Raw genomic sequence first — 25,180 nt, 5'->3', positions numbered from 1 at the left:
ACAAAAGATATGAAATTAAGAAAATGAAAAGATGCATTTCTCGAATGCGAAATATTCTCATCCGCTTTCCAACAAATAAAATGGCATAATGAATAAACCGAACCGGTTTTTTCTCCGTCGTCATCATCACCAGCAGGATGAGGGACCGTCCCAAAGGTCTTCAGCAACGTCTATCGGTTGCTAGCGGAGTCCCCGTTTTCCCAACACGTTTTTGTAGCTCGGGCCTGCACGGGTCTGATTTTAAGGCCCACGCCCGGCATGAGCATGCTTTATGAAGCCCGACCCCAGCCCGGGCCCTTAACACCTAGCCCGGACCAGGCCTGTTCCCTGGCGTTCATAAGCGCGCTTGGGTCGAGCCCGGCCGGGTCGCGTCGTCTCAAGCGCAGTCCCTGCCTGGGCCGGGTTATTCACTTTAAAGGGCAGGCAGGGACCAGGTTATGTGGCCACGCCCGGGTTAACACGCTGTAGAAAATTTTCTAATTGCATTTGGTTGAGTGTCTCCGTAACGGCCAATAAGACGGATTATGCATTCTGTACAAGAACGTATTAAACTAAAACTAAAAAAAATAAGTAGTTTAGAAGCACACGCAGTTCAGCTTACACCGTCTACACGCCACATTGGTGTAATAATAGCCGGTATTCTTTCTTTTTTTAACTGTTCAAATAACACAGTACATAAATTGGTGAGGAACAGAGAAAGTGTTTTCACTGTGTTGAGATGTCTTAATAAAAAGTAAATAAAAACTGGTAAAATATGGGCAGTCAGAGTAAATAAGCAAAAACATAATGAAGGTTTGTACACACATCAATTGGACACGGAAAAATGGACATGGTGCAATGATGATCGTTCACCACAGATAAAGCAAAAATTTCTGAGGGGTGGTTTAAAAAAAGAAAAAAAAACAAGGAACCAAGATATGTCACTGGGCGTCAACAATACACAACAAAAAGAGCTTAATTGCGCCAAAACAGCCTAGGCTGATTTGTAACGCCTTCAAAAAGCCAACAGAACATACATGAAAGCGGAATTCTTGAAAATTATATTACACAAGCAGATACCCCTACGACTTTAACTGGTTGTGCCGCAGTGACACCAGAGACTGGATATTTTGGTTTGTGAACCGTTGTACGTCCGCGGTGTGCCATGTTACATTGTCACAATTGCTGCTAGCTCTATCAGGCGACGTGGAGTAAAACCCAGGCCTTGGTAGCATTCAGGAATCTAGTACGCCGATCAACGCCGGAGATATCTCTGCTGTCATGCAGATGCTTACCAGGCTCGCGTCAGGTCAAGAAAGAATTTTGTCGGATTTAGCGGACATACGGACTAGACAATTCGCCACTGACGAAAAAGTGAACAGCTTGACTGAACGTGTCGATTTTCTAGAACAAGCTCGCTCGCAGTCCAGTAACTCTTCGGCCGATTCCAAAGCCCCGTCTGCAGAAATAGCTGCTTTGAAAGCTTCCACGGATGATTCCGAAAATTGGCTACGAACGAACAACCTTCTCTGTTTTGGTTTTGAGGATAAACCGTTCGAAACCTGGAAGCAAGCCGAAGAAACTGTTGTTGCGTTCTGCTCTACTAACCTAGGTGTATAGCTTGACCCACTTAATATTGACCGAGCGCATAGACTGGGCTCTTACAGTGAAGATAAAAACCGCCCCATAATAGTTCGCTTTGTTAGATTAAAAGATAAAGATGCGGTGTTGGGGGCGGGTCCGAAGCTGAAGTTCAGTGACATTTCCATCAGGGAAGACTTCTCTCGTTCAGTGCGCTTAGCCCGCAGGAAACGTACCGAATTTGCAAAGGCTCGCTCTTCCTCCTATAAATTAAGGCATGATAAGCTTCGTATGGACGGACGAGACTTCATTTACGACGCTGATACGGATGCTGTCGTGCTGCAAAAAAAGTGAACTTCACGATTCCGTCAGCGTTCTCGATGCAGCCTTATTGAGTATGAGCCATGCCGTCGTTCACTCTTAAACATTATGCTTATCAATTGCCGAAGCGTCAAGAACAAAACCGACGAGTTAACAGGGCCCGTATAATCTTTTGGCCCTGACATTGTTATCGGGTCTGAATCTTGGTTGGATGAATCGATTTGATTTTTGATTGTAGGGTTTAACGCGCCGACGCAACGCAGGCGATGAGGCGCGCCGTAGTGGAGGGCTCCGGATTAATTTTGACCACCTGGGGATCTTTATCCTGCGCCGAAATCTCGTACACAGGGGCGTTTTTGCTTTTCGCCTCCATCAGAAAAGCGGCCGCCGCGGCCGGGAATCGAACCCGCGACCTCGTGCTTAGCAGCGCAACGCCTTAGCCACTGAGCCACCGCGGCGGGTTGAATCGATTTCCAGCTCTGAAGTATTTCCTGCGGAATATGTGGCCTATCGCAAAGACCGCAATAGGCACGGTGGGGGCGTTTTTGTTCTGGTCAAGCACAGCTTGGCAAGTTTTGTAGTTAACTTTGAGGCTAAGAGCTGTGAATCTGTTTGGTGTAAAGTTGTTCTCGAACAAAACAAACAGCTTACCGTTCGAGCATTTTACCGTCCGCCTAATGACAACAGCAGCCATAGCTTTATTACCCTCTGTCAAATATTACGGTTTCAACTGATTACTTTCTTGTCGGTGGTGACTTTAATATGCCGGATGCGCAGTGGATTAACAAACTTCCAGTACTTCCTTCGCGCTCATCTCTGTCTTCGGCTTTTTACGATCTTTTTGCAACACATGGTCTTTATCCATTCGTGGAGGGACCAACACGGAGCCATGGCAATGCCGCTTCTACCTTAGATCTTCTGATATCAAACTCTCCTTCGTTGCTTCAATCTCTTTCCATAGTACCCGGAATAAGTGACGATGATGCAGTGGTTGCCCGTCTCGATGCTTCCAAACCGTGCATACCACCTCCGAAACCCAGGAAACTTTATTTCTTTGATAGTGGAAATTACTCTCGTATTTCTGAAGCGCTTGAGTCAAGCTTCGATAGTTTCTCAGAACAAAGCGGCACTGTAACTGTCTCTGAGTTATGCTGCTGTTTAAAGAGCAACTTCTAAAGCTGATGGACTTGCATATTCCCTCGAAGCTTCTTTCTGCGAAACACCGAAAAAATAAACCTTGGTTTGATAAACCCATAAAGGTTCTACTTAATAAGAGGAATTCTATATTCAAACGGTATAGAAAAAATCCCGATCCACTGCAATTTTCTAAGCTTCGACAGCTTGGTTCCGAAATCAAGGTCAAAATTACAGAAGGAAAAAAGCGGTATTTTGACTCTCTTGGTTCTAGAATTAAAGAAAATCCAAAGAAACTCTGGAAATTGGTGAAATCTAACAGCAAAGACGATGTTGCTATCCCTCCGTTAACCCATAATAGTGCAGCTGTTACCAATGATATAGATAAATCAAGCTGTTTTAATAATTACTTTGTCTCAGTGTATTCCACGCCAGTACCTCAACATCTTCCAGTCTTTTTGAGCAACGCACTTGGTGATATGCCGGATATTGCTATTCACTACTCTGGAATAGTCAACCTCCAAAAATTAAAACATACTCGGCACCAGGTCCAGATAGGATACCTAATCTTGTTTCGAAGTCCTGCGCACATGTCATCTCAAAGTATTTAGAAGTACTGTATCCAAAATCTCTTGAAACCTCAGAATTACCTGAAGACTGGAAGATGGGCGACATTGTTCCGATTCATAAAAGTGGGCCCCGTGACGGTGTCATGAACTATAGACCCATATCTTTAACATCTGTGTGCTGCAAAACCCTGGAGCACATAATTTACACTAACATCTTTACTCACCTTCAAAAGAACAGTTTCTTTGTTCCTTACCAACACGGGTTTAGAGCTGGTCATTCATGCGTAACTCAGTTAGTGGAATTCACCCATGACATATTTACATCATTTTATGAAGGTTTACGAACAGACTGCATACTATTAGATTTCCAGAAAGCGTTTGACAAAGTGTCCCATGTTCTCTTACTTCATAAGCTTTCACTTCTTGGTTTACCAGATAACATCCTTTTTTGGCTCAAAAACTATTTGAAAGGTCGTTTACAAAGAGTGGTAATTAATGGCGCAGAATCAGAATATGCATGCGTATCTTCTGGCGTTCCGCAGGGTTCCGTCTTATGTCCTCTTTTATTTCTTATATATATAAATTACATTGGCACAGGAATCACTTCGAAAATTCGGCTGTACGCAGACGATTGCGTCCTTTACAGAGAAATTAATAACGATTCTGACCGAGTAGCATTACAGACAGACCTAAATAAAATTTCTTCATGGTGTGACAGGTGGCTTATGTCCCTGAACATCTCAAAATGCAAGCATATTTGCTTCCCGCGCAAGCGTCAACCAATCGGTACACAGTACTGCTTGAACGGCTCCCCATTATCAGAAACAAGCGAAGCAAAATACCTAGGTGTCACGTTTTCCGCCGATCTGACATGGAATCGTCACGTTCAAAGCATCACTTTAAAAGCAGGACGAGTACTAAATTTCATTAAACGGAACTTTAAGCACGCGCCAATAGATGTCAAGAGAGCACTTTACCTAAGCAACGTTCGCCCCATTCTGGAATACGCGTCCGTTGTGTGGGACCCGCACACACAAATTCTTGTCAATAGCTTAGAAGCGATACCGAGACGTGCAGCCCGATTGATAACCGGCATTTACTCATTCCCAAGCAGTGTCACAGAAATAAAACGGCACATATGTTTGGAAGATCTTTCACTGCGCCGTGTTGTTTCCCGCCTATCTTTCCTTCGAGATGCCGTCTTCAATCGTAAACCACTAAACAAAGAGACTTATCTACAATCACCAACATACATATCTGGGTGCCGCGACCACTTACTTAAGATAAAAGAAATGTGCGCGCGCACAACCACATACCACAACTCCTTTTTTCCCCGTACAATACGCGAATGGAACCTGCTGCCTCCTGAACTAATCGAAGTTTCTTCTGATGTTAGGTTCCCCACTGTCCTTCAAGAATATATTTATAGACAAAAATGTACTCGCCATTGGAAACTTTCTTTGATATTTATGCTTTGCAATGTTAGCCAGCGTGCCGTGTAAATGATTGTATCTTGCTACCTGGCCGATACTTGTTTTTAGTGCTGTCTCATGTGCTCCCTCAGAATGTACCACATGTCTGATTAGTATTGTACTCACGGTCGGCAGTGTGTGGCTTACTAACGCAAACCTTGTATGTTTTCTTACAACCGTTTTTTTTTTCTTCAACCTTTCAAAGAGTGTGCAATGTTGTATTTTATATCGATTATTTGTACCCCTACTATAACGCCCAACGGGCGAAGTAGGTATGCAAATAAATAAATAAATAACGGGGATCAATCAAGACTCTTGAAACCGGAATGGGCCAAGAGAAAAAATGAAAAGAAAATGAAAAGTCGCAACGCGCACAGCTACGGCGGTCACCTGTACACATGTCGGCTACCCGAATTTTTATACGTTTTTTTTTGTAATATTGGGTGACAGTGAGTGGAGTGCTGTTCAAGAAGAAAAGATTAAGCGGTCTTTTGAAAGATGATAGTGGCTTTCGGCTTTTCACGGGGACGGGCAGGTTGTTCAACAAACTTATCATATTGAATTCAACCGACTGTTTTCCGTAGTTCGTACGGACGCGGGGATGCAAGGAATTATTTCGCATTAAAATAGTGTGTTGTTCTTGGTAAGATCTGTTCGTTCTATTACATAAAGAAAGGGAGAGTGGCTGATCAAGTTATGAGTGGTAATTCCTAAGTTGTACAAAATGAGCTCATTGATCGGGAGAAGGTTGAGAGATGGCAAAAGAGGGGTTACATGGGTTTGTCTCGGGCTAAAAGTGATTATTCAGGCTGCTTGGTTTTCAATATCCTACAGTGGCGCAAGGTGAGAGGGGAAAGTGTTTCCCCAAGATGTGACGCAGTAATTAATGTGACTATGGATGAAACATTATAAAGTGTAATTAACGTGGGCAAGCTGAAATAACGCCCAGCATTTAACAGTACACGAATTCCAAAGGTTGTTTTTTTTACTAAGGGTTCAATATAGAAACTAATTTCAGATATCTGTCTAGTTCAACACCAAGGAGGGAGTTCTGACCAGTGCCTAGTAAGGGGTGTAAGTTGACCAAAACTGTAATACTTTCAGTGTTCTGGACTCGTGAGCCGAATATCATCAACTGAGTTTTCGCCGGATTAATTTTTTATTGTTTTTTTTGGCACCACGTGTTAACGTTTCGGAGGTGAGAGTTTAATCTCTCGGTTGTGGCGACAATAGTTGTATGGGACGTAAAAATTGTAGTGTCATCAGCAGGCATTTCGCTTCAGGGTTCAGCCAGTATGGCAAATGGTAAATGTATACCAGGAAAAAAAAATCGGCCCAAGAATGGAACCCTGAGAAACCCCAATGTTAATAATTTTCGTATCTACAGTACATCAGATAAACAAATAATTTGTTTGCGGTTAAGAAGGTAGATTTGAATCAGATTTGGGGGGGGGGGGGCGGTTATTCCATATGAAGCAAGCTTACGGAAAAGAATGTTATGGGTAATCGTGTCAAAGGTTTTGGTAAAGTCAGTGAATACAGGCCCCACTAATTTCCTTGGTCAGTTTCTTTTTTAGCTTTGTCCGTCAAGGCTATTAAAGCAAGGTTGGTTGATTAGCCATGATGAAATTCGAATAACCTTTCATAATATATTCTTTTGTTCGACGTAATTAGGCAGTCGCTGGTCGAATAACTTTTCGACAACTTTACTGAATAATTGGAAGATTTTAGATGGGTCGGTAGTTTCAAATTATGGTTCTATTACCTTTATAAACACAGGAAACATTTTGCTTCTTTTCAGTTATTTTGGGAAAGTGCCAGTCTCAAATATAAGGTTAACGATATGCGCAAAAGCAGCGGAAATGACGTCGACAATGGCTTTCATGTAGCTTGCTTGTTTATTACTTGGGCCCGCATTCGTATTTTTGACATTAAGAATTTGGGAACGTAGTTGAGTGGGTGTAGTAGGTACAAAGAAGAAAGATGATGGCACGTGTCGCAGATAATCTGAAATAGGCGGGTAAGCTGGCTTTGTGGGGCAGAAAAAAAGGTTCTCAAAGTTTTTGCTATTTCATCAGGATGGGTGAGGGTGTAGCCTTCATGGTTCATTTCTGCTATCCGGTTTCTTCTCGGGTTGTTGCGCATTATTTTCTTCAGCAAGCGCCATTACCTACCGCTATCACTGCCAGACACAAAGATTTGGTTCTTGTAGTAATCGTTTTTCGCCTTTTTTAGTATTGACCCAAGCACGGTACAGTATTCTTAATAATATTGCTTTAGTGCGCTGTTGAATAGCTGCTTTTTAGTTTTCCGATAAAGGTGATCCTTTTTTCGTAGACTTTTGAGCAAACCGACTGTTAGCAATCTTTTTTTGCCGAGACGATTGCTTTTTTTGACAAGACATGACTGATGTTGATGATAGTATGCAGTGATATATGAATGATGCGAATTCGGTTTGAGATGACTGCGCATCTTGTAGAGATGTGACTCGGGACCAATGTGAATTGCTAGCTAAATAAATAAATTCTGTTTTGTTGAAAGTGAATTTCGTATAGTACGATACACGTTTGAGATTGGGGCACGGAAAACGGAAGGCAATTGGGAAGTGGTCGGTGATGTCAACCGAAATGATAAGGAGTTCCTTCTGGTGGGCGGAGTGCTTTTGTTAGGGCATGATCAATTAAAGTGACTGAATCAGTGGTAGGGCTAAGCGTAGGTAGACTAATCAAACCTTCAAAACCAAAGCCATGACAGCAATTCACGTAATCGGTATGCTGGGAGGTTCCGTGAGCTAAAAAAATAATGTTTACGTCGCCATGTCTAATAGTTTTGCTTTCGTGAGTCAGGGAATGCAATAAATTTTCAAGTTCCAGCAAGTTAGGAATGGATGAACTGGGGGAGCGATAAATGGTACCGTTGATAACCTTTTTACGGTCAATAGCAAAATCAGAATAAGAACCTTCAATCCACACGGACTGACAGGCAACTACGTTCAGTCGTAGATCAGTTCGGCGTCGGTAGTTCATGGATGATAATAGGAATATGGCTGCGCCACCATTATTTGAGGTTACACGATGGGAGTACTGTGAATTACATGTGGGACAACAGTATAAATTCTTATCAGCATCGCTTAGCCAAGTTTCTGACACGCGTATGAACGAACATGGATGTGCTGCTGACAAGACCAAATTTTGAAATTCATCATAGTGCTTCATAAGGCTGCGGGAGTTGAAGTGAATGAGAGAATGATAGCAACTAGTTAGGAATGATTGTACGTCTTTACCTTTGATGTACGCCATTATTACAGTGGCGAAAAACAGCTTAAGACCAGTTAACGAAAGGTAGCAACGTCAGACTCTTACGCGAGAGACTCCATCACCTTTTACCAGACTCTTGGCAACTTCACGTGGTGGTCTTGGCCACAAGTTCGTATTGCTGACCTTTTTTGCTCCGCATTTGAATCCTCGTGTATGTACGTACGTTGAAATATGTTACCGGTCATGGTTGTCAACCTGTGGTGCTTCTGTAGCACGTGAGAGTGAGTCCCGGCCGCGGCAGCCGCATTTGAATTGGTCGAGCCCCGGCGTCGAGCGCGTGCCCGGCCCAGACTTTCGGCATTGAGTCCGGGCCCAGCCTGAGCCCGCCAATGAGCCATTTCGGGTGGGCCCGTGCTTTCGGGTGGGCCAGGGCTAAGGCAGGGCTCCATGCCCCATTGAGTAATTGTAGGTACTCTTGCAAAATTCTAGAAGTATCTATTAAGTATCACATCCGGATGTTTTTCTTGCGCAATTTTTTTATCTTACCATGAAGAGGAGGGTGCCGAAAATATGCACTAGACTTAAACAGCCACATTTAGCGAAACGGGAGGTCTAGAAGCAGCCCACATCTGGACCTGGTTTGAGGCTGACGTCAAATGTATAGGGTTCAGGTAGGCCATTGACCGCGAGACAACACCTATTGTACTCTCTCAGCTCCAAAGAATTGTACTCTCTCAGCTCCACTCTCTCAGCAACCCAGGCGCAAGTGTTCGAATAGATAAATCGCTGTAAAATCAGAATGCAAACCCGAGCAATACCGGTTCGCTTACGGTTTGCGCTCCTTTTTGATGCGTCATCCACCCTAGTTCCTGATCCAAAAAATGACATCCAGAACTGGGTCCACAAGGGTTGCCTTTGCACACGTCACGAATGATTAGTCCTAAGTGAAATTCGTACCAACGCTACATACAAATGGAAGTGTGGGGTTTAACTTCTCGAGTAGAGTGCGTAAGGAGGCGTATCGCAGTAATACCGCCGACCAGGGACTGCGGCGCTTGCGCCATGGAGCTCCCATTCACGTCACTAATGAGGGTGATTCGCATGAACAATTAGGATTTCAGCTCCCACATTAGAGACAGACTCACACATGCATGCACGCCGACGCACACGCACAAATGACGCTATTGGCTATCAGAACGAGTAATGAATTTCTATATGAGACCTCAGTGGCGGAGCGGCGATCGGGTTATATTGCAGTGCCGAAGCAGAGAGTCGGCCGCGTTACTTCTACGTAGGATGCAACGCTACAGATGAAATCACGGGAGGTCAAGGAGGGTCCTTGTGACTGGGCAAGGATATAACAAAGCCAGGTACACAACATACGATTTATGTGCGCAGGCCCGAATAGGCTATATGAAGTGAACTAATCAATCCAGCAGAGTAAAAAACAACTTCGGTACGCCGTTTGCGCAGAAATATTTTCCCTACGAGTGTTCCTAAATCCCATATTAATCGACTGAAGTTGCGGTACGCTTGCAATTGCTTAGGCTCATTTATAATGGTCTGCTTAATTACATACCATTCCCCATGGGGGGGGGGTGCGGTGACAACTACATTTTCACTGCTCCAATAGTACGACATCAACATGAACAAAGATGTCTTTTAAAAAGTTGTTCATACAGAGAACTATTCGTGTTTTCCTTTTTTAGCCTTGTTTCCTTTTTTAACAACGCGCGCAAACTTTTTAAAATAGAGTTTCAATGACTTTTTAAAATAGAGCCTCAATGACTGGCGCTTTCATTCTGCTTTTTTCAAACGTCCAGAGAGGTAAATTCTAAACAAAGTGGTTATTCGTTTTGAATTCGTCTAGACCCAACAGACAACGGTTCGCCAAAGCACTTGGAAGTACAGCCAGTTTTTCTTTCTTCGCATTTCATCTTTTCCACTTTACGCCTTTTTATCGCCCTTTTTTTCGGAATCGTCCAACACAGTGGTCGCATAGTTTATTTAAAGAGTCAAGCTTGTGAAGCAACGCATCCCCTGGACTAAAATGTTCGGACCTATGGTGCTGATAAGGCGCTAGCCATCGATTACCTTTGTGTTCGTGTGAATAGGCCTACGTTCGGCCCGACACCTCCAATCGCGAGTATTCTTTAATGCGCACTGCACTTAGAGAATATTACGCAATAATAAACTTAAACGGGTCATACCGCCAGAAGCAGTAATCGCGGGTGTTTCGAGGAGCGAGACTCTTTTATTTATCTACAACAGCTCGCCCTTACCAATATATCAATTCAGAAGTGCAAGGCAGGTTATTAGGTAAATCTTAATTCCCAGAAACAAAGCCCCGCCAACACAGACAAAAAAAAACCTGAAGAGACGGGCTCGCTATAAAACCGAACCACTCCTTCTTCCTGTTAAAACTACTTTTTAGGTGCGTGTTTTCGAAGACAAAATGTGTAGCGCTTGCAAATTCGGGTATATAGTTTATCTTGCTTTGCGCATTACCAAAGTGCTCATCGTCACAGCGCAAAAATGGATGAGACAAAAAAAAACACAAGAAAAGGGCCTAATATACAGTGTGTGCTATCTGTTTTGACGTTTGATGTCCTGCCCATTTTTGTCCCTCCCAAGAATACAGTTATCCAACTTGCCCACTTTTCTACATTGCTACATTTTACTGAAGTATTTACTGCTTTAAAATTTTGGTTTGGACTTCTTAAGGATTTATAAAAACTATCCTGTACTGTTAGAAATGATGATGATGGATAGTTTTTTTGGTGCAAGACCAGCTGGGGCAAAGAGCGCCAAACAAAATTATACACCAGAAAACAGTGGCTACTAAAATGTGTAAGGCAGGCTAACAGTAAAATCAAATAAAACAATGGAGATGGCTGGTGTATAGGCTAGTGTTGATTACGCATGATAGGATATGAGGTTTAAAAAGTTTACATCAGACAAATATTTAAAAACGCGTTGCACAGAGACGATGGCATTGTCACCCAAAAACAAGGAAGGGTGTAGTGGAATGTCTTGTCTGTATAGTTCCTTGAAGTGTCTGTCTTGTTGTGTCGAGTCCCTTGTATGTAATTAAGATGTGGGCTATGGATAGGCCCTCCCCACATCTGCTACACATGGGTCTTGGAGAGCCACTGTGCAGGTGTGAGTGTGTTACATGTGCTTGGCCTATCCGCAACCTAGCTAAGGTAACGTCAATGTGTCTGTTGTGTGAGTCAGTAGTGTATGCTCCCAAGGGTGGCTTTATTACGGTTAACTTGTTATGTGTCTGTTCACTCCAGTGTGTTTGCCTTTTGTTGCGAAGTTGGTGTCTAATGTGTGGCTTCATGTCTGTGTACGGCACTGTTGTTATGTCCACTGTATTCAAGAGTGTACCAGCACTGGCCATTTGATCTGCGGTTTCATTCCCGGCTATTCCACAGTGGCCAGCAACCCAACATATTGTTATTCCAAGACTTGAGGCGTATGCCGACATAAGGGCATTAAAAACAAGATTGATTACATAATTGTTTGAGCGTTTTCTTGACAAAAGTGCACGTACAACACTAAGAGAATGTGTAAACACTATGGACTTTGAAATTTGATGTTGAACAATGTGATGTAAATCAATTAAAATGCCGTGTGCTTCAGCAGTAAAAATCCTGTTGTGGGAGTTCATTATTTTACACACGTTGAGGTTCGGCGAATACGCAGCACAAGACACAGCCGTAGCTGTCTTTGATGCGTCGCAGTAATACTCTGCGCATTGATACTTCCCCTTCAGGAAGAGGAAATGCTGAATAATGGCTAGCCTTGGTGCCCTGTTTTTGTGAAATTGCAGAACGGAAAAGTCACAACAAACTGCCCGGAGTTGCCACGGCGCAATAAAATCAGTAATGGGTGTGTTGTGGATGTGTGAAAATGACACAGCCAGCTCAGAAGCTTCTGCTCTCAATCTGAGAGGGAACGGCATGGGAATAGATGGACGATTTGAAAAGAGCTGCTGTGATGACGCATCGTGAATGGTTAAATTAAAAGGATGATTTGTCATTGACATGATATTAGAGGCATACAACAAGTTAGTTTATGTCCTCTGGTAATACAGGGACCATATGTGACACTCTGCATAGAGGCTTTCAACGGGGCTAGCGCGAAAGGCGCCACAAGCAAGACGAAGCCCCAAATGAAGCACCGGGTCAAGCATTTCTAACGCCGTCTTCGTCGCGGATCTATAAACAACACTGCCATAATCAAAGCGAGATCCTACCACTGCAGAATAAAGCCGCAGGAGGAGTTGCTTGTCAGCACCATAAAATTGGTGTGACAGGACTTTAAGAATGTTCATTGTTTTTAGGCATTTGTGTTTGAGGTGTTTCAAGTAAGAGATAAATGTGAGTTTACTGTCGAATATTAATACCAAGAACTTCTGTTCCCCTCTGACAGGGATTACTACACCATTAATAGAGATATCCGGGTCCGCTTGAATGCCGCAATTCCGGGAGAACACAACACAGGTACTTTTTACAGGGTTCAGTTTTAAACCGTGTGTGGCCGCCCAGCAAGCAAGTTTGTTCACCCCAAGCTGGACTTGGCGTTCACAAATTGATAAGTTACACGACTTAACGGATATTTGGACGTCATCTACATATACAGAACAGGAAATGGTTGCTGGCAATGCCTTCCGGAGTGAGTTCATCTTAACAATGAATAGTGTGCAGCTCAGGACACCGCGTTGAGGAACGCCATTTTCCTGCACATATACATTCGAAAGTGCACTGCCAACCCTCACTCGAAAGGTCCTTTCCGACATGTAGCTAGCGAGGGTGTTCAGCATGTTGCTGGAGACACCAAACGACTTGAGGTCGCTCAAGATGCCATACCGCCAGGCATTGTCATAGGCCTTTTCCATATCAACAAAGAATGTTATGCAAAACTGATTTTGGATAAAGTCATCTTTTACATACGATTCCAACACAACCAGTTGATCGTTGGTGGATCTACCAGCCCCGAAGCCAGCCTGGCAGCTGTCCGGAAGACCATTGTACTCTAAGAAGTACGTGAGTCTCCTATTGACCATCTTCTCGAACAGCTTACACAGGCAGCTTGTGAGGGCTAAGGGATGATAACTTGCTGGAGAGGAAGGGTCCTCCTCTTTCAGAAAGGCAACAACGATGGCCTCCCTGCATGACCCTGGGAGGTGCCCCGAAATAAATATTTTGTTGTAGAGGTGAAGGAGGGTTTCAAGTGCATCTGTGTGCAAGTGTTGAATCATAGTGTATGTAATGTTGTCTGTGTCTGGAGCTGAAGGTTTGCAAGTACTAAGTGCGATCTTCAGCTCATGCAGCGAGAAGGGGGTGTTATAAGATGATGACTTATTACGGTCTCGCAAGGACTTCTTCTCTCAGGATGTTTTGTGTTTTATCAAATTGTTGGTGTAGTGCGCTGAACTGGACACATGTTGGAAGTGCTGTGTGAGTGTGTTAGCCTGGTCCTCCAGTGTGTCCCCTGTTGTACTAACCAGGGGCAGGCTGTGTGTCTGTTGTCCTTTTAGTTTACCTATTCGTGTCCATACATTTCGTGTGTCAGTTGATGGAAGTATGAGTTGATGGAAGTGAGGAAGGTGAGCCAACTCTCCCTTTTCGCCTTACGACGCACTCGCTTCCCAAAAGCCTTTCCCCGTTTAAACGAAATGACGTATTCTGACGTGGGGTACCGGCGAAGGACACCCCACGCCTTTTTCTGGGCCTCTCTCGCCCGCCTACAGTCCTGATTGTACCATGGCCTCCTTTGGTTGTGCAGAGCACTGGAGGCATGGGGAATGGACTTTTCGGCAGCGTCGAGGATGTGCGCCATGATGAGTTGGGATGCTTCCTCCACGTGTAGGTGTTTTATGGTTGTGTGGTGTAGTTTAGATGTTTCGGTAAATATACTCTAGTTTGCTTTTGATTCTTGAAACCTGTTATGGGAAGATGTACTGCATGGGCCTTTACCTATATATGTTAGGGAAGTGGGGAAGTGGTCACTACCATATGGGTCAGTGCCCAGGCCCCACTCAAGACATAGAAAGAGAATTGCAGAACCAAGAGCCAAGTCGAGATGTGAGTATGTATTATGTCCTAAGTTATGGTGTGTAGGCTGTTTTATGTTAAAAGGCCATGCCCCTGAACATATAAGAAATTTCTCTATCAGGCGACCTCGGGCATCCATTCTGGAGGAGCCTCAAAGAGAGTTGTGTGCATTAAGTCGCCTGTTAGGATGTACGGTTCGGACAGCTGGTCGACCAACGCCTCGAAGTCAGAGCTCGAAAGTGCATAATCAGGACGAATGTAAATGAAGCATACCGTTATCAACCTATTAAAATAATTGTGTGTATTGCTACAGCCTCAAAAACGGTGTTGAGAGCAATATGGTGGCATGCTAGGGATTTCCAGGCTATTATGGCTACACCGCACGAAGAGTGTTTGTAGCCAACGCTATCCTTTCTGAATACCGTGTACCAGTTTTAGAAATTTGTGTGATTGGGATTCAAATGCGTCTCCTGAAGACACATCACACTTGGCTGGTTCGAATGCAATATCTCTTGGACATCATCAAGATTTTTATGAGGCCTCTACAGTTCCATTGAGCAATATTTTCTCTTCCCATTATGGAGATTTAGAAGCTACTAAAGTTTGTGTGTATGTGTGTTCGTGTGTCTTTCGGGGCTGTTACTGTAGGATTTGGCTTTTTGGGCATTTCTGCTGGCATGGGCGTCGGAGGCCGCTCCTTGCGGAGCGTTGCAGACAAGAACGGCGCGACGTCCATCTCGTCCTCAAGCAGCCCCCCGGATTTGGCCGCCTTTCGGGAGACCTTCGTTTGAGCTGCCACCATAGGGGGCGCCAGAGGTGGCACGGGCGGCACGGTGGCGGTGGGAGGTTGTGTGGGCCCATGGTGTCCATCACCTCGGCACCCTCCAACGCACTGGAGGACGGGAAGGCAGATGAGGGAGCGGCACCGGTCCCAACACAAGTGGTTTGCACCACAACCGCTGCTGCCTCAGCAAGCGGCGTGGTGCCGGGTTGTGCTGCGTGAGGCAACCCACCGGGGGTGGGGGCGGGACTAGGTCACACTCGCTGAACTGGGTCCCTGTGGACACCAGACGCCGCTCGCCCCCCGGCGAGCCGCGTCAGCGTACCTCCCCAGGGGGAAAGAGGCGAACCTCTTTCGCGCCTCCGGGAAGGTGATGTTCTCAGTTACCTTGATGTTGAATATCTTTTTTTCCAGTTGGAACTTTTCACACTTGCGGGAGTACGCTGCATGCGGACCGCCGCAGTTCACACAAGACAAGGTATCGGATGGACAATTGCCGCTCGTATGATCATGCGCCAGGCATTTCGTACACATCGTTCCGCACCACGGCAAGAGTTTGTACCATGCCCCAACCGCTGGCACTTAAAACAGCACCGCGGGTTCGGGATGTACGGACGGATGAAGCAACGGATAAAACCTTCATTTATGTGTTGTGGGAGAACTTCGCGGTCAAAAGTCAAGATAATGTGCTTGGTGGGAATTTCCTTGTCGTCTCTGCGGATAGTGATGCGTCTCACGGCAGTGACGTCCTGATCCTTCAAGCCGGCAAGGAGATGCGCATCCGTTTGGTTCAGGAGATCTGTCTCGGATATCACACCCTGCGAGCTGTTGAGGCTGCGATGGGGTGTGACCCTCATATCGAGATCCTCCAGTCTAGTCTGAGCTAGAAGCTTTGCAGACTGCTGCTTGTCATTTATTTCGATTAGGAGTTCACCAGACCTTTGTTTTTTGCACTTATACGATTTTCCTACTATGACTTCAAGATACTTGGCAATCAAGAAGACTGACTGAGATGCAAGAGGGTGGGTTGGATTGAGGGACTCCATGACAAGAAATCGAAAGTAATGATCTGGTTCAGGCAATGTCAAAGATGGCAATGGGGGAAACGATACTTCGGTGCGACACCTAGGGGGCCGATCACGGTTGGGGGGGGGTTGAAAATACCATACGGCATAGTATAAAAGCAGGGAGACGGGGGTACTTTCTTCTTTGACCTTACCCTGGTAGTCAAAGATGTCCTGGAGCTTCCTGCCTGGTAGACAGGCAGGGAGCCCATCGGCCGGAGCTTGACCAAGGCTCCGACGCCCACCGTTTACGGCTTCTACCCTTCACCTTTCAACATCTCGCCACGGTTGCACACGGCTTATGCATGGGAGCTCGGGGTCCGCGGTGTCGCTGCTCACCGTCACCATGAATACTCAAGGTGCCCCGTGTGGGTGTGTACTGTTAAAAAACGTTTTTCAAATACATACCAAATGTCTGAAACGGCTTGGTTTGCTGATTTTAGATATATGTCACTTCTTTACTGAAATAAAAAGTAATCAAGAAACACATTTTTTTTATGGACTTGTCACAAAATGGCACTAGCTAACTTGCAAGCGAGAGTTTTTTTATTCCGCTAAAGAAGTGACATATTTCCAAAGTAATTAAGCTAGGCCGTTTGCAACGTTTTCATGCGACTGTAAATCTTTTCGTGTATGTGCCCGGCGGTTTTTTAACCAGTGGGTCAAAAAGTAGTACGTCCCATAGCAATGGTAAGAGATGAGTCCCTCTTACGAATGCAAACTTTGAACCGACCGTTACAGCAGCCCCCGAGGAGCAGGGATAACCGCACTGAGGATACGTATATTTATCAGTTTTCACCACAAGATGATGATAGTGCAAAACCATATGAATGCGTATATAAGAATATCAATCTTACAAAAAAGCTATTGGATTGGTAGAGTTAAAGTGCAATCGTTATAATGACCAATAAAATGATTCGTGCACAGAATCAGGGATCATAATAGAACAAGTTTAATTTTTTTCGAATTACGACGCATCCCAAAGGGCACATGCATACCCACACAACCCCATTCAACCTCTGTACCAACAGCACATCTAATTGAGCGGATGGTGTACTACCGTTTTGGGCTCAAAGAAACTCATCTTGTATGAGTACTTGAGCAGCTCATCTGTACGGCACTCAACAAACAGTAGCCGACAGACCGGTCATATTCATTCGTCACGCATATAACATGCACTACGCCTCCCCCGGCAACATTCATTGCGGACTTCCTCAAACATGGATCTGTAACAACCAGGATGTACTTCACGAGTCCGATCGTGTTGACAAAAGGCAGGGCTGCTAAAGACTCCCAATTTTTTAGGGGCGAAGCTCCTTAAGGCGTGGGGCTGTCCATCCTCGACGTATGTATGTAGCCACCTCTAGTTTAGTTCTTGGATTGTTTACTAGATGGCGTGGCTACCTCTAGTTTAGTTCTTGGATTGTTTACTAGATGGCGGTGCTTGTATATGATGAAAAGATGCGCTTGGATTATTTACTAGATGGCGTGGCTACCTCTAGTTTATTTCTTGGATTGTTTACTAGATGGCGGGGAGCGTTGTAATAAAATCCGTTCGCTGTTGGCGCGCGCTCGGAGTCGCCCGATGGATAAGGCTGCAGATGTGCGAGCCCGCGAGGCAGAAGCGCTCCGTGAACCTGCGCGACGCCGCCGCCAAGATCCTGCCGAACGAGAGCGGAAGGCCGAAGCGTGTCGTCTGGCTGCGCGACGACGCCGCCAAGATCCCAGCGTCCGACAACGAGAGGCCCAAGCGTCACGGCAAGGGCGCGAGGACCCTGCCGTACGCAAAGCGGCACGGCTGCGGCGCGAAGAGGATCTCCAAAACGTCAGAGAACGGGAAGCGGCGAGAAAGCGCGCGTATCGGCAGGCAGACCCCGATGCAGTGAGAGCTCGTGAGGCGTCTGCGAAACGCATCAGGCGAGCTCAGCCCCAAGGTGCCGACGCGCGGTTTAAGCGAGACTTTCTAGACGTTACGTTCGGACACAGATGTAGGGGGCAAACTTTCACTGAAGAGTCACGGTTTAACCGATGATTTCCCCTCAGGAGCTTCGCCCACTCATCCTCATTCACCCCGTGGATATGCTGTGAATTTTTTTTGCAGGGCCTATTGGCCTCCTCCTGTAATAAAGTCATCCATTCCATTCCATTATATGTTTTATTTATTTATTTATTTATTTATTCATTTATTCATTTATTTATTTATTTATTTATTTATTTATTTATTTATTTATTTATTTATTTATGAAACATACACGCCTCCCCAGAAAGACGTTTTTGCTGCCGAGGGCAGACCGTCCATGCAATTAACGAAATCGCAGCTCCATTACCATCACGTTAATGGAACTTAAATGGCACAAATCAATGCCCTAACCACAATATGAGATGCTGAATAAGCAATGTAGTTTGGAAGCTTATTCCAAACCCCAAAGAATAACCCGTACATACCGTAGAGATGGCGCACCAGGCAAATCCTAAATTCCAGTTGACTGTACCTCCGGCAAGGTGCTTCCGTTCAGCCCAAAAGCAATCAATCCAGCGGAATGCAGCAACTTTGGGAAGAGAATTTTCTTGTGCCATAAGTTGGCCAAAATCAACTTTTGCCATCCCGGAAAGGATGGCGGGTTCCTCCAGCCGTCATGCAACTCACTGATTGGTTCCTACCAAGCTCCCCCAGGCGAAACAGGGCTATGAGAAAGTTTCAGGCTAAACAACATGGCAGAGTTGCCCAGGCGAAGCTAAGAGGGCGAAAATCGGAAGGGAGAGTTATGCCGGCTTGTATTAAGGCTCGGCTATTTTGGGACTGTTTGAGAGAGCTATAATTCCACGACGCATTTGTCTGTACCGATGACAGCATACCTGCACAGCGGTTTGGTTGAGATCTACAGTGCCCTGATATCAAGGCAGCATACCCCGATATTCGTTTTCGTGACGGCTGGCCTGCCGTTTCTCGGCGTGTGAAATATGTTTGAGGAAACTGAAACTGTCAATTATGCGCGCCGGCTCCCAAAATTGTGCAAAAGAGTGACAAATTGAGTAAGTGGACCGTTCTGTGTGCCTCCGCCTAAGTTCCCGGTACCGCTATTACTACGGCCAGGTTGTCGCGCCGATTAGCTGAACGGGCGATTTTTGTCGGGACACGTTTCTAAAAGTTCAGACCGTGATACATCGTGAATCGAGAAACAGGATTATTTTATAGCTCACTCCACTAAATCGCGGGCGTGATTTATACAGCGAGGTAGACATCCGCAAAGATTTCTGCTGACGGCAGAAAGGAGCATTTAGCCACATCTACAGCAGCAGCTCTATTTCCCCATTGCTCAACAGTGTTCAACAGCTGGCTTGTTCCGAAGTTTGTTTTTTACACTACGGGGCTTCTGTTTTGCGATTCGGCGCTGGTGGTGTAATCCTAAAGGCAGTGCATTTCCAAGGAAAGGAGATGCTTTGACGTAACGCCATGCAGATGTATAAGGGAACGCTGACAAAAGTACCTTTAAACGTCAGTTATCGAAATATTATGGAGTCGAAATTCACTGAACTATTTGGCTTAGGTGTGTGCTAGGCGGATGCAGTGTGCTCTTATTTGTGTCAAGAGCGTTCAAGGATTCAGAGTGCATGCTCCTTGGGGTAAAGAAGATACACTGTTTCGTTTTGCATCAAGGGTACACCTATAAGTAGGCAACATGCTTGTCTCCTCCTGAGTATACTTGTGTTCATGTGACACTGTCTCATTCTTTGAAATGAATCAATAACCAGTCCACTTGATCGAATGTACGCTGTCTGGAGGAAAACTGGGAATTCCAAGTTAGCAGCAACCAAAGCACATTGCAGCGCCACCTTGCGAAAGGGCAACTGCTGCAGAGATAAACGCTGTGGAACCAAATTTAACTGCAGCTATCATAGTTTGGACACATGAGTTGATATGGTGTTGGTAAAGAGAGTGACTCTACAATGTTGCTTCAGCTCGATATGTGTGTCTTCTCAGATGTTCGCCCTGGTGAAGGGGTAAATTTGCGGTTGCTATTTCTGTTGGGCAATAATGTGCGGCTTAATCTCTATTCTTTATTGGTACTCCTTCTATCAATGTTACGTTTCCTATTCGATCTTCGACTCAAGAATGGGCCAATACATACTGATGCCGTCTTAAAGGGAACCGTGTCGCCTGCTTCAGTTCATGACAATAAGTCACAAAAAACGCTCCCTGGTTCAAAATACCATTCTGCGCTAACTACACGTTGCATTCTTGATCGGCGAGAACATTTCGCAAAGGTGCGGCACATGCACAACCGATGCGAAACCTCTCGGTCCTTTTTCAAACAAGCAGCGTATCAATTCAGGCGAGCCAACAAAGAAGCACGCAGTTAAAAAGGCCGACACAACCAGTGTTTCGACAGCAAACACTGCGTCTCAAGATGGCACAGCAATGCATTGCGGTACCGATTGCATGCACTCCAGTTTTAGCAGCCGTCAATAATTTAACGGTGAAATTTGACTTGCTGCTATTTTATTTAGTTAGCGGCATATCACAGCTGCAGCCTCGTGCAGTTTTCAATGTTCCAGCTTCTTGTATTCCTAGTGAAGCTGGAATTGCTGTGTTTATTTGAAGGAGTAGGGTGCTTTGGCTTCTTTATATAACGCCAAAAGTAGGGGTACGGTAGTTGCATACGCTTAACTACGATAAATATCCCTCAGCTGCCTTTTGCCGTCTTCTTCTGCGTCAACACACTCCTACTAAAAAAGATTTTTCAGTAACATAATTTATTTAAATACAAATCCCTCTCCTCCTAAGGCACCACCTGGACACCAGGAAACACTGCGAGGGTGCCAAGAGTGGTGAAAACCCTGTGAAAGCAGTCTGTTTATTATTTAGTTGTCAGCTTTGCATTTAAAGTGAGTGGTGGTGGCGCAATGCACTTCTGACAGCTGCCAAAGCAAGAGCTCTGCTACGTTTGCTCACGCCTGAAGTTTGAATATATAAGTCCAATTTGTCAATCAAGCATTGTTGATTTCCCCTGCAAGTTGCATGCTTGATCGCGATAATGCGGCTTGATTCAGGATTTATTTTTTGCACTTGATAAGTAATATCTTGAAGATGTCCCTCACAGCCACTGTCATACCCAGCTGCTTGAGGTAAAAGCATTATCATTTCAACAGAACTGTAAATGTGTAATGTTGTCTCGGCTAGTATTTGGTGCAAAGCTGAATCATTCTTTCTTGGCCTAGACAACTTATCACACTTTGCTTCAGGCACTGTTATTGTTATGGTGAAATCGGGATGATGGTTGCCGAGGAACGCATTTATTTAAAAACGGGTGGCAAGCCAAGATGGCGCATCAGGTTACAAGTCAGCTTCGTCTTTTTCCTTCTTGTCTAACTCTCAGTATTGCGAGGTGACACCTTCTTTCTCGCTGGTGTCAGTCTAAGGCAGCCAATATCACAACGTCCTGGGTGCCGTAACATTTGTCTTGTCGAAGACGCATCCCTTTGGGCGATTCAATGAGCATAACATGGTTCAAAGTGTTTCAAGCGAGCTACCGGAGCCACTTGAGTACTGCGACTACGCCGTCAACAAACACAAAGCTGGAATTTTGCATACTTCTGGCTAGTAAGTCGGTCAAGAACGACGAATTATGAGGATAATGATGGGTGGATTTTTATGGCGCAAGTCCAACTCTAGCAAAGAACGCCAAAGCAGTGGCAATGTATGAGGGGCCAACTTGTAAACACTAAGATCAATCAACAAGAATGAAAGTAGGATCAGTTGAAGACAATGGTTGTGGCTTGTCTATAGGGCCAGTTTTAATTATGCGTCATAGAAAATGGGGTTTACACACTTAGCAACTGACAAATGCTCAAAAAGACGTTCAGAGGAATCCATAGCATTGCCACAAAAACAAATGAGGAGAGGAGTGAAATGTGTTGTCTATAAAGTTGGGAAAATTCTTCGTGTCATGTTGTGTCAATTGCCTTCCAGTGACTATGTTAACCACGGATAGGGCCTCTCCACACCTGCTGCACCGAGGTATTGAAGATTCCATTAGTAGATACGAGTGCGTTGCTTGCGACAAGATTCGATTACCGACAAGCTTTCAGGCTTCCAACTGGACGTCGCGCTCCTCGGACCTGCTCCTTCCACTCCTCCCGTTGTACCCCCCCCCCCATTGGAGAAATTTTTGTAAAAAAAACTCCACACGGAGGTGAGCAAAACCTACTCACAGAAAATCGTACTGCCGTATCCAGTCCACAGCACCGCCACACACGTGTAGCAGGATCCCGAAGACTAAGACACAGAGCACCATCACGCTGAGGCATAGTTTTGGAGGTGAACCCTCGCGCACTACGTATGCACAACCTCTGTTTAGTAACCAAGCGGCTCTCTGGAAGCGGAATGTCCTCCGGACCCGTTTTGCCGACAACCTCGAGCTTAACAGAGGCGCCACCAGCCATGTTTATGTCGCCTGCGCCTGTTGAAAGCTGTCGGTGCCAAGGACCAATGAACACATCGGCTTCTGAGTGGCCTCATCTTCCGCAAGCCGTTCTCCAAGGTTGGAATTTCACCTCTCATTTTCTTCGGGGTCTTTCCGTGCTTCTGTCTCTCAGGCTTTCTGGGTGCGCGGGCTTTCTTGCTGAGCGAGCACCCATTCCGACAGCTCTTCACCACTTTAGCCTAAGCGCTTCCCAAGTTCTGTCACTCTCAGCCTGAGCTCTAACTGCAAATTCCTTTTTTTCATTCATTCTAACTGGAATTGCGCTCGTGCAGCCGCGAGCTCTGCTGCCCTCTTTTCTCGCGCCTTCGAGAGAGCATTGTCCACCCACGGCCGCAACTCTGCGTCTCGAAACCCGAGAAGCTCCCCTGCGGTAAGAAAATCCTATATGTTCATTGTGGCCTCACGCAAGAGACCCTCCGTACCGTAACCATCCAATACTCAAACGCCCTCATCCTGTCGCGGACGCCAATATGTGCTGAGGGGAACTTCATCGCAGGTTCTTTTCAGGTATCCTGTGGCGAGTGGGACCTGTCACAGTGCCAATAATTACATGAGGTTGCTTGACAACAGCAAAAAAACAAATATTTTAGACCATACACACGCACACGGCAGGCAATTGCCACTCAAAGTTAAACCACAGTTATAAAATACTAGGAAATACAAACTCTGTAGTAGATATTAGCACTGCCTCCCCAAATGTTCACTGCGATGGGGCGTTGTCCGCAAGGCGTCGTGACTGCTTATGGCGAGGCGGGGTGTGGAGTTGCGGGGCTATGATGACGGCGGTGCCCATGCCGGAGTGTCGACAGTAATACGCACTGTTGTCCTTCTGTGCAACGGTTTGCATTGCAGCCGCCCACGGTATGGCATCCTGTAATAGTGGGCGGGATGGAACCGCGCCCGGCCGGTCGCCGACGGGTAGCAGGCGCTGGGCAGCACGCCAATGTTGCGCGCCTCCACGAGTCAGGCTTCGCACCTCTTCTCCAAGATGCCAAGGCACTAGGTGGAGCCCTGTCGGGCCTGGGTACCGAAAACACAACGAGCTTCCAGTCTTCCACCTGGACGTCGTGCTTCTTGAACCTGCTCCGTACACTTCTCCCGGCGTTTTCCTCTATTCCGGCCTGGACTCCCCAGCTCCTCGATAGTGGTCACTTCCCATTCGCCCATGGCAGCCCCTCTTGTGGCTTGCTATTTCTTCTTCGCGCAATCATACTAAGGCCAATCCCTGGAGGCCGCATTGGCGCCACGAGCAATGAGTGGGTACGCTCCAGCCACGGTGTCGTAATCGTCATCGTCTTCATCACGAGCGTCACACCTCACACAGTGGGTTATGGTCCCAAGAGTGGGTTTATGATATGTAATTTGTCGGTCTGGTCATTCCAGTGTGGTTGTTGTCTCATGTGATTGTTGTCTCATGTTGTCTCATCTGTGATTGGAGGTCAATGTATGGTAATATGTCGGTTGTGTTTCTGACCGCTTCAGGAATGGCACCTTCAAATGCCAACTACGTTCCAGTGATCCCAGCGTCCCCCGGGACCCAGCACAAGAACAGTTTATGTTTTTGGGCGTACTAAAACATGGCGGTGTGAAAAACCACATGAAGTAAGGGTGGTTTTTGATGGTCTTGTCAGATGACAGGGCAAGAACAACACCTGATGGATCATTATAGATGAACAACTTGGTAATCGGGTTTGAAAAACGGTTTGTAAATAAGTGAAATTCGACATGCTTCGGCTGAGGAAATGCTGGTGTGTACGATTATGGTTCAGGATACATTAGAATTTCGAGCATGAGAAGCACAAGACATAATCGTGGACGTTTTTGAAGCATAACTGAAAAATTGTGCACACGGGTATTTATATTGCAGAGACAGAAATTGCTACAATGCTGCAGTTTTTGGTACCCTTTTTTTATCACAGTTCGTAAAAAGTGAATCACGAGACAAATTATTTTGCCAAGGTCTGAAAAAGATGATCTGTCCACATCTAAAAACAACAAATTGAGATCTAAGGGAGAATGGCAGAGCAATCGAAGCGCGATTTACGAATACCGCAGACGTAGATGTATAATTAAAAACAGGTTTAAAAGGATTGTTATGCAAGGGTGAAAATTTAAAAGCCTAAATAAATCTATTGTGAGCGTTTATTGGTGTCTTGACTCATGAAGAAGACCCCTGGAATGAATTAATTGTTATTCGCTAGTGGGACCAATCTCTCACCTGTACATACCCATTATCGTCATCATTGGTGGTTTATCATCATCGTCTGGGCTCGTTCGGCTGAGTCACCGAGTTCCCTGCGGGCTGAGTAAAGAGACCTGCCTTGGAATTACCGTTCCCTTGTTCCAGTCTGCTTCCCTCTTACAAGTGCTGGAGGTTGCGTTCGACCCCGACCTCTACCTCAACCGGCCGCACCCCTGGAGCTTCGTTCAGGACGTCGTGTGCTACCCCCAACCCGCCCAATGGAGCGAGAA

This window comes from Haemaphysalis longicornis, unplaced genomic scaffold (genome assembly GCF_048455015.1).
Source record: "Haemaphysalis longicornis isolate Haplotype H1 unplaced genomic scaffold, Haemaphysalis longicornis Haplotype H1 scaffold_8, whole genome shotgun sequence".
NCBI lineage: Eukaryota > Metazoa > Arthropoda > Arachnida > Ixodida > Ixodidae > Haemaphysalis > Haemaphysalis longicornis.
Note: the sequence above shows the minus strand (reverse complement) of the source record.